The sequence below is a fragment of the Ambystoma mexicanum genome, chromosome 3p, assembly GCF_040938575.1.
Source record: "Ambystoma mexicanum isolate Mex_15411 chromosome 3p, UKY_AmexF1_1, whole genome shotgun sequence".
Classification (NCBI taxonomy): Eukaryota; Metazoa; Chordata; class Amphibia; order Caudata; family Ambystomatidae; genus Ambystoma; species Ambystoma mexicanum.
In genome coordinates, this window is record NC_090925.1 from 1,249,962,100 (window position 1) to 1,249,978,364 (window position 16,265).

At 44.2% G+C, this 16,265-nt stretch overlaps 1 protein-coding gene and 1 long non-coding RNA gene across 2 annotated transcripts in view; one reads left to right on the plus strand and one right to left on the minus strand.

The window, feature by feature from the left end:
- PLBD1 (phospholipase B domain containing 1) overlaps positions 1-16,265 on the plus strand; it is a 424,699-nt gene that overhangs the window by 352,636 nt on the left and 55,798 nt on the right. The gene's annotated exons all lie outside the window — the stretch shown is intronic.
- LOC138581412 (uncharacterized) overlaps positions 1-16,265 on the minus strand; it is a 578,201-nt gene that overhangs the window by 324,576 nt on the left and 237,360 nt on the right. The window lies entirely within an intron of this gene.

Below are 16,265 nucleotides of genomic sequence, written 5' to 3' on the forward strand. Positions count from 1 at the left end.
GCCTTCTTTATCAGCTACAAGTATGTCTTCATATTGTTTAAATATAGAGACCAGTCCAATAGGGTGTAAGAAAATAGTGCCCTTGACCCGTCACTGAGATCCCAACAGAACTGGCCATCCTACAGAAAGGTCCTGAAAAGCACACTGGGCAGGTAAGCCTTTATCTTCTAGACATTATTAGTGGAGCTACGTTACCCCCCCCCGCCTCCTTTACCCACTTGTAGGGACTAGACTTGAACATATGAAAGGCAAACTGCCAGGATTGCCTGGGCAGGCCCAGCATGGTCAGCACCCCATCTACTATCCATCCCAGGCAGCTCCCCGATATAAGGCTGATCATTCTACTGCTGCAACAAGGCATATGTTGTAATCGTGCTGGGAGCTGGCCAGGTGATACAATGTTATCTCTCAGCAAAACAAATAAGCCAATGCAGAGACTTATGAAGTTTAGGACTACCTGTGTCTCAGTAATCATCATTGCTTCCCAGGAAATTGCATTGACTTTATCCACTCCAGAAGGACTGTAACTTGAGCATGGTTTTCATGTGACCATCAAGGCTGGCCAATAAGGACAGCTCCCATTGATGGATTTTTCTTGAGCGATTACACAAACTTTCTCGGATCATATGTGCGTTTTACCAGTACCTAGCAAAAGAGGCTACAGTCTGTCCCAAAAACTCTGTGCTACACAGGACAAATTCAACATTGGGATTCCCTGTGTGGCCGTATGAGGCATCAGCAGCAAACCCTAAGGAACCAAAAAATGACTTCATACAAATGTCTGTTCTGAGAATAATTCAGGGCAACGCAAGTGGAATATGATCAGCAGTTATGTTTAATGGTTTATTTATAGAGTGTTACGTCACCATTCAGTCAGCACCTGGTGATTAAAGCTAAGACTTACATTATTCTCTATACATTGTGACATTAGCTGTGGAAGAGAGAAAGTTTTAATCACCTAAATATCAAATGGCTGTAGCTCAGTGGTAATAGAATACCACAGTTTAGTTCAGTGGTATTGAAACCTTTTTATGTCGAGCCCCCCTTTCAGTAACAATATTGTTGTGGAGTCCCCTTGAGTAAAAATAGTATTGCCAGCCCCCCGCCCCCTGACCCCAGTTGCCATAGCTGCTTATATTTTCTATTGAAAGAGGTCGTTGAACTCCCTTTTTGAAGAGCTTTGCGACCCACCTGGCCAACCTTTGGGCCCCCTTAGGTGGGCAGCCCCACAGTTTGAAAACCAGTGGTTTAGTGGCAGAGATTGAAAAAGTCCAACCTCATGATCCCACTTTCCTAAACCTAGGTTTGGCCTCCAGCTGATCCTAGAGAGGTCTAGATTGCTAGAGGTGGAAAGTCTGTCTGAGGAGTTCGTGGACCATGCCCAGGGCCATGAGCTGAACCACAAACCTTTGCTGGCAACCAGTGTAATGGCTGGAATGCTGCTGACAAACGTTTGTATCTGCCTATTTTGAGCAGCAGCCAAGCCGCTATGTTTTGTAATCTTTGCAGCTGATCCAACACCTTTTCTGAAGAGCCTGGGGTACATGCTGTTGTCATAGTCCAAATGGGTCAATGCCACGGAGATTGTAGCTTGAGTTTTTACACATGAGATTATACTGTTTAAGATGTTCATTTTAAAACATGTTTTTGGTAATCTCTGCAATCCGCCTTAAGTATATTAATTCCACATCAATGACTACACATTGTTCACTGTTCAAGCTATGGGCTGACGTTTGCCTGATTGGACTGCTTATTTTGATTTTGGCAATGTATCTGCCTTAGCGCCTACTAGAAACGCCTCCCTTTTCTGATGGGTTCGTTTTAAGGAGGATTTTTCTCCTGCTCACATCGATCAGTGAGTGACATGTCATATTGAAGTTTGGCATGTGTTCATCTAAATTCGGGAGGAGTTTAAAAATGAATTGTTGAAAATACCAAAATTCAATTTTTGAATTCTTTTGATTAATGGTGCTAGATATATGTTAAATGAGTCGGCCCTGCAGGACTCTCACTGCGGCCTATGCGGACATGAGCAACAAGGATGCATAGCCACTTGAGATAAGCGGTCTATGAGAAAAGATCAAATGCACTACAATGCGGTACCTTTGACGTCTATCAGAGAGATAATACAGCAGAATGATATGGCTGACGATAGCAAATGGTGCGCATAGGTCCGGCACTGCTAAAGCTGCTGAACCTCCTTCCTCAAGTTCTCACCTGAAATCGTGGCCACTGCCTCTGTGCTGTGTTGAGGAGAAAACCCTGCCTGGACTGCCTCCAATTTATGGTTCTTCTGTAGAATATATTGTTACTTTTATGTGACAACTTGCTACAGTTACTTGCCCAGAAATGTTAAATTGGAGACAGGCCGGAAATTCAGATGGTTGTTATAATACTGCCCTAACCCTTCTCATTACTAGACAGTCATTCAATAACCTTTGCAGTGTCCATTGAACATTGTAGGGGAGCATTCCAATGAATTGGATTGTTTAATTAAGCAATAAAAGATGGAAGGGTGTGGGGTGGTCATTACTGGGAATAGTAATGCCACCCCCACCCCACAGAGGGCTTTATTGCTATTAGAACCCCCAGCATGCTCTCCGGGTGCTAATAGTTTTATTTTTTAAGTTTAGAAATGGCGTAGTTGCTGTTCTTCAAAACTACAAATCAAGATGGCTTCCATGGAACAGGGAGAATTGAACTACACATAGTCCCTTCTCCCTCGCCATGACAGCCATTGATGCTGAAGGGAAGAGGGTGATGGTAAACAAGATGATGTCCACAGCCTTAGGTAAGTGAGGGTGTCGTGCTTGGATGGGCTGAAGGGTTAGGACAGTATGTCGCAGTTGGAGGGGGGAGGTTGAGAATGGAGCTTTCCCCAGGGGTACAATGGTACGCTCCTGCTGCTAAAGGGGCTCGGAACACGGGCGATACCATGAGGTAAAACCCACATTCGGAGCTCAGTGATTGGCTAGGAGGCTCCATGTCACCCACTCAGGGGTGATGATCTGTGCAGTCAACCGTCAACACTGATCATAATTAAAAAGTAAAAAGGCATCAAGTGTAAATTGACGGTAACTGTGACTATGATCTCAAATTAGTCTTGTTGTTAATTAAAGAAACTATTTGCAATAACCTTTTTGGCTGAGATTTCCCATAGATGTCCAGTAATAACGCAGCATACCTGATACCCCCTTCCCACACTGGGCACTGCAATGTGGCCAGACCGAACCTGGCTTGTTTCCCATTCCATAGCAGTTCTCTGAGAATTGAATCTAATCTGGCAAACTCACACCGCGGAATCGGAACTGGTGTGTTTTGAAGGACATAGAGAAACCTGTGTAACAAAAGCATCTTAAACAATGCCGCCCGTCTCAGAAGTGATATCGGAAGAGCACGCCAGTGCCTCACATCCTGTCGAAACCGCTCCACAATCAGATGGAAGTTACATGTTAGAAAATCAGTGGGGTCCAAACCAACATGGATCCCTAGAAAGCGAAAGCCCGCCAATGAAACCGTGTAAGGGTTATGAAGGGGGATTGCTTGATCACCACCCTGTATTGGAAATAGAACCGACTTGTGCCAGTCAACTCTAAGACCCGTAGTTGCCTCACAATCTCTAAGGCATTGGGTCATCACAAGGCAAGAAATTCTCAGGTTACTCAGAAATAACAGGGAGATCCTATCCTCATGACGAAAACCTCCCTGAGTCTGATCTGTACAGAGCTTAATGACAAGGGGCTCCATCGCAATTGTGAATAAGAGGGGAGAAAGTGGGCAGCCCTGCCGCATCTCCACCCCAAGCGAAAGGGTCTGGATGTAACCCCATTCACCCGAACAGTGGTTACAGGGGCCATGTATAGGAGTTTGAACCAGCTCACAAATCTCTCCCCGAACCCTATGCCCGCCAGCACTGCCCACAAGTGCTCCCACTGGACCGAATCAAAGCTTTTTCAAAATATATCCCCAGAAGTGCTAGAGGCTCCAGGAGGTCCGAGACTCGGTTTATGGTTGGATGGAGTCGCCCAATATTCATACGGGTGGATTTTTGTGAGAGAAAGCCACACTGGTCAGGGTGCAGGGTTTATTACAGAGGCGATCACCCCTAACCTACCCCCTCGTCTTTCAGATCCATCAGTGGGTGGTATAAATATCCTTTAACGTTGGCATTAACAATTGTATCCAGTGCAATCCTAAGAACCTAGAGAAAGCAAATTGAGTAGTGGAAATGCTACTTCCGAAATGTATTGCCCAATATATGAATGGTGAGGTGAGAGCATCCAAGATGACTTTCTGGCACTAACAAACAAAATTTAAAGAAGCTACGAAAGTACTGCGAGTCTATAAAAGTGCACATGAACAGTGGAACTCGTCCGCAAAAAAAGGCTTGTATTTCGACAGTAAAATTTATGCGGCAAAAAACTGCTGAGAATCCAGATTTCGAGTATATTACAATCTTCTTGTGTAACCTACTCTGATTGTGAAGTGAGCGCGTGGATTAAAAAGGCAAAAATAACCTATCATAGATGGCTAAAAACACATCGAATAACTTGTGAAAGAGAAATCTGGAATCAGTTGGAGCGGCAAAACAAGCGCTACCCATACAAAGTGTGGCAGAGAATGCATAGTCTGAGCATATTGCTACCACCTTCAATAGTCAGATACCACCAGATATAATGAAAGTAATGTCATTTGAAGTATGGATTTGCAAGTTCTCCGTTGAAGACCTGATGGGGATTATTAGCAAATTGAACCCATCTCGAGCAGCAGGTCCAGACAGAACATGCAATAGTTTAATTAAAAAATCTCAATTACTACGGGCACAGGCTCTCCACCTACTCTTTACAGAGATTGGTATGAGTGGCACTCTTCCCACTTCATGGCGAGAGAGTGATATCTTGCCAGTCTAAAGAAAGGATGTTGGGCGAATCCTACACACTATAGGATGCTGGCAATGTTGGATATCCCAGCAAAAATGTTTGCCAAGGTCATACTAATTGAACTCACTCAATAGATTAATGATAGCATTCTGCAACCTAACCAGATTGGCTTTAGACTAAATTCTAACACCACCCATATTAGTGTCAGCAGTTGAATATGTAAATGTGATGGTACATGGAGCCTATATAGATTTTAGTGCTCCTTTCAAAATGGTGATGCGCAATCGGTTATGAGCAAAGCTGCTTGGGATATCCCAAGAGGTTTATTGAATATGATCATGTTACTCTATTGGGACACCAGTATAAGGGTACATATTGACGGAGAGGGCAAACTATCTGAGTCCTTCCTCACTGGAAGAGGAGTTAAACGGGCCTGCATACCGGCAGCAACCCTGTTCAATCTCTACTTAGCCGATCTACCAATGTATGTGTGGAAGTATGATGGAATGCCTGTTGAATGTGTTAAACAATACAAATTGGGGAGTGATTGCTGAAGACAATCTAACATGGAAGTGCCACTGGAATAAGACTAAAAACAAATGCTTGAGAATAGTATATGCATTGTGCTCCTTTATTGGTCGCCATGAATGGATAGCCATTCAAACTATTTTATTGTTGTATTCTGATAAGATTATCCCTGTCCTAATGTATGGTGTTGAAGTATGGGGGCACGATCTAGCTAATGAGTTAAGTTGTTTTGAAGCAAAGATGCTTACAATACTAGAGACAGTAGACCGAGGTGTGCCAGGTATTTGGAAGCGCTTGAGCTACTATATTTAAACCAGGTCTGCCCTAAAGTTAAAAAGGACTGGCTGCAGCACCCGGTGGGAACAAGTGGGCACCTCTAACCCACTTAAGAAACAGTAGAAACAATGAATGTTCAACAACTGGATGCGCCGCCAGCTCAATTAAATTGTACATCTAGTCCATATACAGAGTATATTTCAATTGAGACATAGATAAGTCATTGCATCATTTAATTGTGTTCATTGTCCAAGTTCAAACGCCAAATTTGTATACCCAAATGGCAGAGTTGTATGCCAACACCTGTTTCGACCTCAACAGGTCTTTTTCAAGGCAAAAAACTCTGCTCCACAAAAGTAATATACAACATTTCAATACATATATGTGTCACAATAGAGAAACAGGGTCAGATCATACAGTAAAAACCATCAAACCATAAAGTGAAGTACACATTACCAGGTCATGATGTCATAAAAGTTAACACACCAACATGTCATCGGCAGCACATAGAGAAAAATAATAAAGATAGGGAAAGAAAGCTTCAACTAACAGTGGACAAAGATAGATCATCTAATGTACTTTCACAATGTCATCAGAATACTGTATTTTCTATACTAGTGCTCATGCAAAGAATTCACGCGTGCCACCGCCTGGAGCCCAGTGTCACCAGCTAAAGAACCTGTTCACCGTCGAGCCAGGTAAAAATATATCACCAATCGAAATGTGTGTTGAGTTAAATCCTCTCCAGACCACTGTGTAAATCAGGATTCCAAATCAACATTGAACATGCTATGCCACCAAGTCACAACTTGACAATTACCCGATGGAGAGTCTGAATGGTAAGTATCCACTTATGGTTGTGCACAAGGGGTATCAATAAACAGACTCAGTGTCCTGTATTTGAGAGAAGAGAGCCTAGTGAATTAATGCGATTAATTAATCTGAATTATTGCCTCAGAAACTATTAGTGAAATGTCATCCCAAAATTAAAACCAATGGTGTTACCTCCACTTTTTAGTCATTAGAATAGTCATGTTACATATTTCACGTTCTGTAACGAAGCCTGCCTTTAATGGCAATACCTAATAAAAAGAACTGTGCATGTTTATGTGAAGCGGCAAACAAGTGCCCATGAATCCGTGTATAGCACAACACATCCATGACTATACTTACAATATGGCACTGTCGTCCGCACCCATCCTTCTCACAGTGAGTCTAAACGCGGTTGCTCCCACGGTCCGTATTAGAAGAAACGAGGTCAAGAAAAAAGCACCTTAACATTACGTGACACTTGATCATGTGACCTGTATGAATCACGTGACCGTTCAAAATGTAAATAGATAAACGTTGAAATTAAGTGTACAGTGCCGAACAAATGTACGTGTAACACAAAACACACAGGCTCGTGTCTACCATAGATAAGTTAACTCACATCCCTAATTACATACTTTACTGTCCAAACGCGGTTGCTCCCACGGTCTGTATTAGAAAAAACCACCATAACATTACATGACATTTGATCACGTGACCCGTATTAATCATGTGACCGTTCAAAATGTAAATAGATAAACGTTGAAATTAGGTGTACAGTGTTTAAGAGAAGAGGTTACTCGAATCAAAGTATCCAAAATGGTATCCAACAAGCAAGTAGCTTATCACGAGCAGATATGCTGTCTGATCATGAGAGGCAAAATCCCATAGGTTTCTCTGATGTACGTATCATTACAAAGTATGTGCAAAACTCAGATATGTTATATAGATTGGCATTTACTGCAACTTGATTCTGATATATTGCCTTACATAGCGGACCAACCTAAGTTTGTCTTCACGTGCAATCACACGCTTAAGGGACATTTGTACCCCTCTTTTCTAGCTTCTCAAACTAATGTTGCAAACTCTGTATCCTGGTTACCTTCTAAGCCCAATGGTTTCTTCAAATGTGGCACATGTAATTTTTGCAAGTTTGTTATTCAATCAGACACATTCTCACGCCATAATGTTTTGTCAATTCAAATACGTGATTTCATAAATAGTAAGACTAAATTTGTGGTGTATGCGATTCTTTGTATTTGTGGTAAAGTGTACATTGGTTCTACCTTAAGGGAATTGCGAATACGCATCGGAGAACATTTTGCCAGTTTGACAAAATTTGATTCAAAATTACCACTCTCAATGCACTGGCAGGAACACCACCAAATGGACAATGTTAGTGATATCAGATTTATTGGTCTAATGCAAGTGAGATCTCACCCTAGAGGTGGGGATCGTCTTGGATTATTGCGGCAATTAGAAGCACATACTATATGTAGGCTGCGATGTGCCACCTTGGGACTTAACAGTGATACGGAATTGCATGTCTTTTTGTAGATGGGAAGGTGGATGTGGGATCCTTAACCGGATGTACTTGTATGTACTTTTTATGTTTGTCACCGCCGGAGCCTAGTGGGCCAGCGAAGCGCCGGCGCTGCATCCGTGAGCCAAATATTTCAGAATTCACTTAATTTTCTTCTTCTGTTCTTGTTCTCATGCATACTGTTTGTATGCATGATACAATCAATAATGTAATAATCCCACATGTGCAGTGATAAGTGGGATCTTACAAAAATTACCAGCACCAGAACCAGTATGGCGGTTCTGGTAAGAAACAAGCATGATTGTTTATGCGCATTTGTGATGTCGGCTCGCTTTTATGGAGAGTCAAGCATGCGATCAGGGATGCGAGTCACCTCATTTATGGTATTAACGAGCGGTTTCTTTGCTACGCGTTTATTAGTTCGATATTAGAACGATTGTGTAGGGTTTTTTTGTGATGTCAGGCTCGCTCTGATGGATAGTAAAGCACGTAATTAGGGATGCGAGTTAACTCATCTATGGTAAACACGAGTCTGTGTGTTTTATGTCACACGTACTTTTGTTCGGCACTGTACACCTAATGTCAACGTGTATCTATTTAAATTTTGAACGGTCACATGATTAATACGGGTCACATGATCAAATGTCACGTAATGTTAAGGTGCTTTTTTCTTGACTTTGTTTCTTCTAATACGGACCGCGGGAGCAACCGCGTTTAGACTCACTGTGAGAAGGACGGGTGCGGACGACAGTGCAATATTGTAAGTATAGTCATGGATGTGTTGTGCTATACGGGGATTCATGGGCACTTGTTTGCCGCTTCACATAAACATGCACAGTTCTTTTTATTAGGTATTGCCATTAAAGGCAGGCTTCGTTACGGAACGTGAAATATGCAACAGGACTATTCTAATGACTAAAAAGTGGGGGAAACACCATTGGTTTTAATTTTGGGATGACATTTCACTAATAGTTTCTTAGGCAATAATTCAGATTAATTAATTGCAATAATTCACTAGGCTCTCTTCTCTCAAATACAGGACACTGAGTCTGTTTATTGATACCCCTTGTGCACAACCATAAGTGGATACTTACCATTCAGACTCTCCATCGGGTAATTGTCAAGTTGTGACTTGGTGGCATAGCATGTTCAATGTTGATTTGGAATCCTGATTTACACAGTGGTCTGGAGAGGATTTAACTCAACACACATTTCGATTGGTGATATATTTTTACCTGGCTCGACGGTGAACAGGTTCTTTAGCTGGTGACACTGGGCTCCAGGCGGTGGCACGCGTGAATTCTTTGCATGAGCACTAGTATAGAAAATACAGTATTCTGATGACATTGTGAAAGTACATTAGATGATCTATCTTTGTCCACTGTTAGTTGAAGCTTTCTTTCCCTATCTTTATTATTTTTCTCTATGTGCTGCCGATGACATGTTGGTGTGTTAACTTTTATGACATCATGACCTGGTAATGTGTACTTCACTTTATGGTTTGATGGTTTTTACTGTATGATCTGACCCTGTTTCTCTATTGTGACACATATATGTATTGAAATGTTGTATATTACTTTTGTGGAGCAGAGTTTTTTGCCTTGAAAAAGACCTGTGGAGGTCGAAACACGTGTTGGCATACAACTCTGCCATTTGGGCATACAAATTTGGCGTTTGAACTTGGACAATGAACACAATTAAATGATGCAATGACTTATCTATGTCTCAATTGAAATATACTTTGTATATGGACTAGATGCACAATTTAAGTGAGTTGGCGGCGCACCCGATTGTGGAACATTCACTGCTTAGAATACTATTCAGAATGCCGAAGAGTCTCCCAGTGGAATTCCTCCGGTTGGAGTTCAATATTAAGGGAACTATGGCTGTGTTCATCTCCAGAGTCACCTTATGGTATGAAAAATAGTTATTCCTGGATAATGGCACTATTATTGCGAGTTATTTGAAAGCCTTTGCATCAATTGAACTGTATGAATTCATGGGCACTATGGGCAAAATTAGGAAGACCCATATGACCTGGCTTACCGGTTATAAGCAGGACAGTGGCATGATCAAACCTTGGTCATGTAAACGATGGCTAAAACAAAAATTGGTGAGCTATAGCTATGAGTCCATTCTAGTTAAACTAGCGACAAATACTAAAAGTGGGCAATATATTGCTTATATGCTACAGTGGGACTCTATGCCGAAATATGTGATGACTTATCCCAGTAGCCTGATAATTAGGCAATATTTACTGATAAAATGTAATAGCTGCCCGGTGCTTGAAACTATGGGAGCATGTCTCCATATAAACAAAGCGGCGTGCCTATGCCGCTTGTGCAGCAACAACATAATTGAGTCTCTGGAACATATTGTGATAGACTGCAAATGTTTGAATAACATGGGAAATAAATCGGTAAAATCATACAAAAATAAGATCGACTGATGACAAATCTTAAATGTGGCATAAACATATGGAAGGCAACAACACCAATTTTATATATTTTATGGTGAGATTTTAAAAACTGTCAAGAGGTGTCTTATTAATTATTAGACTTAAAGAATGAATATCTAGCAACGTTTTACTTGTGAAGTGATGCCACATTTTGATTTTCTGTTTTGAATATCTAGATCCTATTTGTGAGAAGTGATGAAAGTTATTATTAAGTAATGTACTTTGAGTTTTATATGAAGTGTTGAAATGAATTATGTATATATACAAAGCCGTTTACAAGCCGTTTAGGCTGTAAGTATACGAAATACAAAAACTGAACTCATTTGCTTGCATTTTATTGTTTGTCTATTATTTTTTCGAAGAGCTTTGATTGGGCATTGTTTTATTTTAGATTGTTGTAGAATTTCTCTATGGGTTTCTACTGTTAACAGCTCAGACCCTTCTCAAGAGTATAGCCACATTACCTCAACAGTCGAAGGAGATATATCTTTTGGCTGTGCCTGTGTCACCTTCAAGACTGTGATTATTTTTGGCTTGTAGACGTGTGAGGGCTGAGTCTGCTGAGTAGGGGGTTTACCCACTACTCATCTCTGTACTCGTGCAGCGCAGAAGTAATTTCATCGCAGTTGCACTACCAAGCTGTGACCTATTGGGCATAAGGTAAGTTGTTGCTGTGGGAGGGAGTGGAGAGGGCGAGGGGCAGGTCCATAGCGAGAGCACCCTGGGATGCAGAGCTGCCTGGCAGCATGGAACCTGCGCTTTGAACTGTAGATAAAGCATGTGTTCCTTGTTCGGTCCACTGCTTGCTTCCCTTTGTTGCTTTGTTTTCTGTCTAACGCCCACACTTGTGGTTTCACAGCCTTTGTTGTAAGCTCTGTGCTGCCTTAATGTGGCGTTTTTCTCTTGTGCTCATTGTGTCCCTTGCCTTCATTGTATTGGCCTCCTAAAATTCTTTCTGTAGAACTGCGTTGCCCTCCAGAACCCATAACATTTATCACAAATTTAGAACACTTCCAGGCATTCTATTTGAACTACCAGAAGCCCACTATCCAAACTCCTAAATCCCTCAGCAATCAATTGATTAGTGTGAGGGCCGCCCGGGGAGGGGGCAGGCACCAAGTGGGGAGCACAAACAGAATGCCCTTTGATTTGTGCTGCAAGGTCCGCAGTGTGAGGATAACAAATTTAGGCCAACGACGGGGAGGCATGGTGGGGTCACCACAGTGTCTGGGATCGAATGAAATCTCCTTGCATTTCTGAGAGGTATCTTGACTTCAAGAGTGCTCATGTCTAATTACCAGGTGCACATCATGTGGTCGAAATTCAAGAAAAGGGGTCTTTTCATCTAATTAACCAATTGTGTTGTTAGAGTGTGGCATTAGCAAAGGCCAGGGACCACGTGGAGGCAGATCAACAAAAGCAACTGCAGCCAATTATCTGGTGGTCAATAAAGGGGCCAACATTATGTATATAGGGGCCCCACCAATGAGAATGAAGAAATGGTATGGTATACTGTTTGAGTCATGAGTGACGTTGCTGTCTTTTAAAATGCTTTGTCTGCTTTGAACTAACTAGTGCGCTCCGCAGCAGTAGGGTTTGAATGGCCCAGCTGACATGCATTATTGTTTTTGGAAGTAAAACTTGGTTATCCTTGAGGGCGCTGCTGAGCAGCCACAAGAAGGCTGCATACTTCTGATCCTGCTTTGGGACTGCCCGACACATCCATGATATTACCTGCTGATCGAACCCTGTTGCCTCTAAAATTCAGGCGCCGTCTTGGGAGTCTCCTGTAAACCCGCCGAGTGAATTTGTTGCTAGTTGGTGAGGGAGAACTGCAGATACATGGCATAGCGTGAGGGGCAGCTCACAACTGAAACCCAAGGGGAGAGCGCTGCGGTGACGCTGGGTGAGAAAACCAGCGCGAACATACACCAATGGCCGATCTGGTTGATGAGGGTTCTGGCTGCTGCAGACACCTGCAGCCGTGCTGAGACGGTGGTACCAAGTGAGTGAGGCCGAGGGAAGCTGATGGCAGAGCGCACAGCAGCGGTGAGCCGCCAAGCAGGCCACTAGCTTTGCGCACTGGAACTTGTAGCAGGAGGCCAGGGAACGGTTTTGAGTCTCCTGAAAGACAGTTGGCAAGTGGTAGAGGACTGCCATGCTGAATGACTGCACTGCCCCCGACCTCGACAAGCTGTATACAGACCATACACTGCTCTTAAGGGCTGGAACTACATAATCAAGTGCTGGAAGCTCTACTACCAGCGTGGCTGGACCCTGGCGGGCCTACCCAGCCTGCTTGCTGGAACACCTAGGCCCAGGCTGAACTTGGGCTGCATGAGCCAACGGAGTGAGGAGGATCTGTCACTACACTCGGCTGTAACAAGACTGGGCCACGCTACTACCCAGGCTAAGCAGCCTATTCACAGTAAAATCACAACTGAACCCAGGGGGGGCCCCGGAGTCTTGCGCTGGTGGCATATTCTGTGAAGGTGCTCTGTATGGGGCTGCTGATACCTGGCACACCTGTAACTGGCCTGTCTAATGTGGCACCCTGTCTGGGTAGTGGCCTGGCCAAGGAAGGACATGTAAAGTGGCACACTGGAAGGCACTAGCTGTGAAGAGTTAAAAGAAGGGGGCAGCTATTGTGAAAGAACTGGGCCATACCTATTGGGGTGAGCTCCCTCTGTGTTACCACGGCAGACTGATCTGGTGACTCCAGTGTTATATCTCCGGCCTTGCGGTCGAGCAGCCACCCCCAGCACAATAAAAATGAGTGCAGCCTGCTCCCCACATTAGCCATGAAGAAGGGGAATCAGAAAAAACAGAGTAGCCTCGAAGCATTTGCACGTCAGACCAGTAGGCCCCAGGTGGACCTGCCCCTGGGCAGACTCATCCCTGGACATGGAGGAGCCGACGGCGTGTGGAGCAGGACACACTGAATCTTAAACAAATCATGGAGAGCATGCAGGCTGGGTTTGCTACACGAATATGTGTACCCTTAATGACAAAATGGAGCGAGTATGCTTAAGAGTTACAGGAGCAGAGACTCGCATTGGTGTGATGAAAGGTGATACCGGGACCCGCAAGGGCCAGCTGGCAGGCATGGCCAGAGATTTGAAGAAAGCCCTGCTCAAATGCGACATCCTGGAGTCCAGATCTAGGAGAACAACGTCCACATAGTGGGGGTCCTTGAGGGTTTCGGTCGTGTCCCTGTTGAAGAGGCAATCAAAGCTTTACTTGGAGTTGCCTGGGAGCTACGCCTTCTCATCCACATTTGTGGTTGTGAGGGCACACAGAACACCGCCACTGAAACCTAAACTCCCCCCAGACCTGTCATCAGGTGGCTACTGAACTATCCCGACCAAGACACTATATTGCAACTGGTAAGGGAAAAAGGCCCTTTGTAGTTTGAGGATACCACAATCTACATTTACCCTGACTTTTCCACCACTGTACAGCTGGAGCGAAGATCTTTTTTGGGAGCTAAGAAGCTTCTCCGGGAAAGAGCGGTCCTGTATGCAATGCTCTTCCCAGCACGACTGCGAATACAACATGGAACAAAGCCCTTTTCTTTTTGTTACCTGAGGAAGCAGTGGCTTTCATCGAAGCCAACATACCTGTCCGGCCCCCACATGATGCTCACAAGGAATCGGAAATGGTGGCATCTCCCAGCGAATGGACCTAGACGATGCAACTGAAACTGGTGTCTGGTGTGACATCTACTGGAGAGAGTGGCCCGATATTGGAGGTTCATTATTTTCAGATTTCACATACTCTTTACGCTGACAGAGATATAACTGTGCACTAATGTGGAGCGGGGAGACATGCTCATTGTGCATGCATCCTTAATACGGATGGGCGGGATAGTAAAAGTGGTTGGTCGAAGTAGAACCGTTGTCCCCCTATGCAAGGTTGCTGGTTTGCCGATGTTGTGGTTGGGGTTAGGGCGGGGGAGTGAGGGAAGTTTGAATTGACTGGAATCGGTGGGGGAGCTTTGGGGGGGTGATGAGGGAGGGGGGAGGTTAGGGAACTGTTGGGGTGAAACGGTTTAAAACATGTTTTGTCAAGCACACAATGCAGATCATTATTGTTAATATTTTGGCTACCCAGTTGCGACACAGAAAGTATAGTGAAGCGATACCATACAACCCACCCTAGGCCTATTTGGGAACCAGTAAAATACTGAGATGGAATGTGAGGGGGCTTGGAAATTACTCCAATGCACGAAAGCTAGTATCTTACATTACCCTACACAGGGTCCAGGTCCTGTTTCTGCAAGAAACGCATGCTCGAGGTAGCAGGAACATACCTATACCAAGAGCTCGGGGACCAACAGATTCTATAATGATTACTAGACATAATCCAGGGGAGTGCTGACCCTGATACATAAGGGGTAACGTTTGAATGCCTACACTCACACATAGATCCGGGGGGTCGCTACATAGTAGTGCATTGTAAGCTGATGGGTAAGGATTATCAAACTCCTCTGGGCCCGACATAGATGACCCCACATTCTATACGGGATTGACAGAAGTTCTCACAACCTACCCATTCACATCAATTATCTGGTGGGGACATGAACACTATCCTAAACCTAGACCTGCATTGCACCGGGAAAGTGCCTAGGGTGCTGTCAAAGGTGTCCCGTTGTATTCTGCAATAAATGGCAGGCCTTAATTTGTGCAATATATGGCGCATCTTACACTCGCTGCCCGGGGCTATACCTATTACTCATTTGTGCATGACATGTCTTCCAGGATAGAACTCTTTTTAATCTCTGACTGCCTGCCTGGTCAGACGGTGATGGCCAACATAAACCCCCGTATGCACTCGGATCACTCCCCTATAGTACTCGCCCTACACTGGGGGGCAGCCTGCGGGATGGCATAACATGGCTATTCAGATCCCTGGCCCGGCAAGATCTAGAATTTAGGAGCAGCATGGACGACGATATCCGCTCCTTCTTCCAAACCAATGACGATAATGCAAGTCACTTTATCAGACATTTAAGGTATTTCTAAGAGGCATAGCCATGTCTGGGGAGTTTGACGTGCTCAAAACTATCTGTAGGGACATGGCCAATAGTGAGAGCACACTCATCTTGGAGAGACTATATGCGACGACGCCCACCAGGGTCAATATGACAGATATAAAAACCCAGCATGAGGAGTTTAAGCAGAATGCGGACCGCAAAGTCAAATACCTTGCTAAACCCACCTCATCTAGGAAATATGGAGAGGGGGAGCGGTTGGGCAGGCTACTGGCCAATTCCATCCGGGCAGAAAGAGGGCCGGATTATATAGTGGTAGTACAGGACGATTCCAGGCAGATGCAGTACTCCGAGCAGGTCGTCAATTATGTCTTTTTGCAATTCTATGAATCGATGTGTAGAGCACAAGCCCAGGAAGATGAGGGCTGGCGGACCGTGTTGGATTCCATTCCCATGTCGGCTCTCTCATGTAGCGCCAAAGGGCAGATAAACACTCCCTTCACAGTGGAGGAAATGTTCCAAGTAGTGGGGGACTTGCCGAGAAATAAATCCCCAGGCCCGGATGGGTTGACCAGGGAATTTTATATGGAATATAGGGCCCTCCTAGCCCCCTACCTATTGATAGTAGCGGAGGCGGGGTGCCTGCCGGATATGCTCCAGGAGGCTACAAAATGTATGCTAAAGTAATTGCAAATAGGCGGTTTCTCCTGATGCCGGCACTGATGCATCATGATCAGGCTGGGTTTGTCTGGGTTTGTCCCAGCTAGGTCCACATCT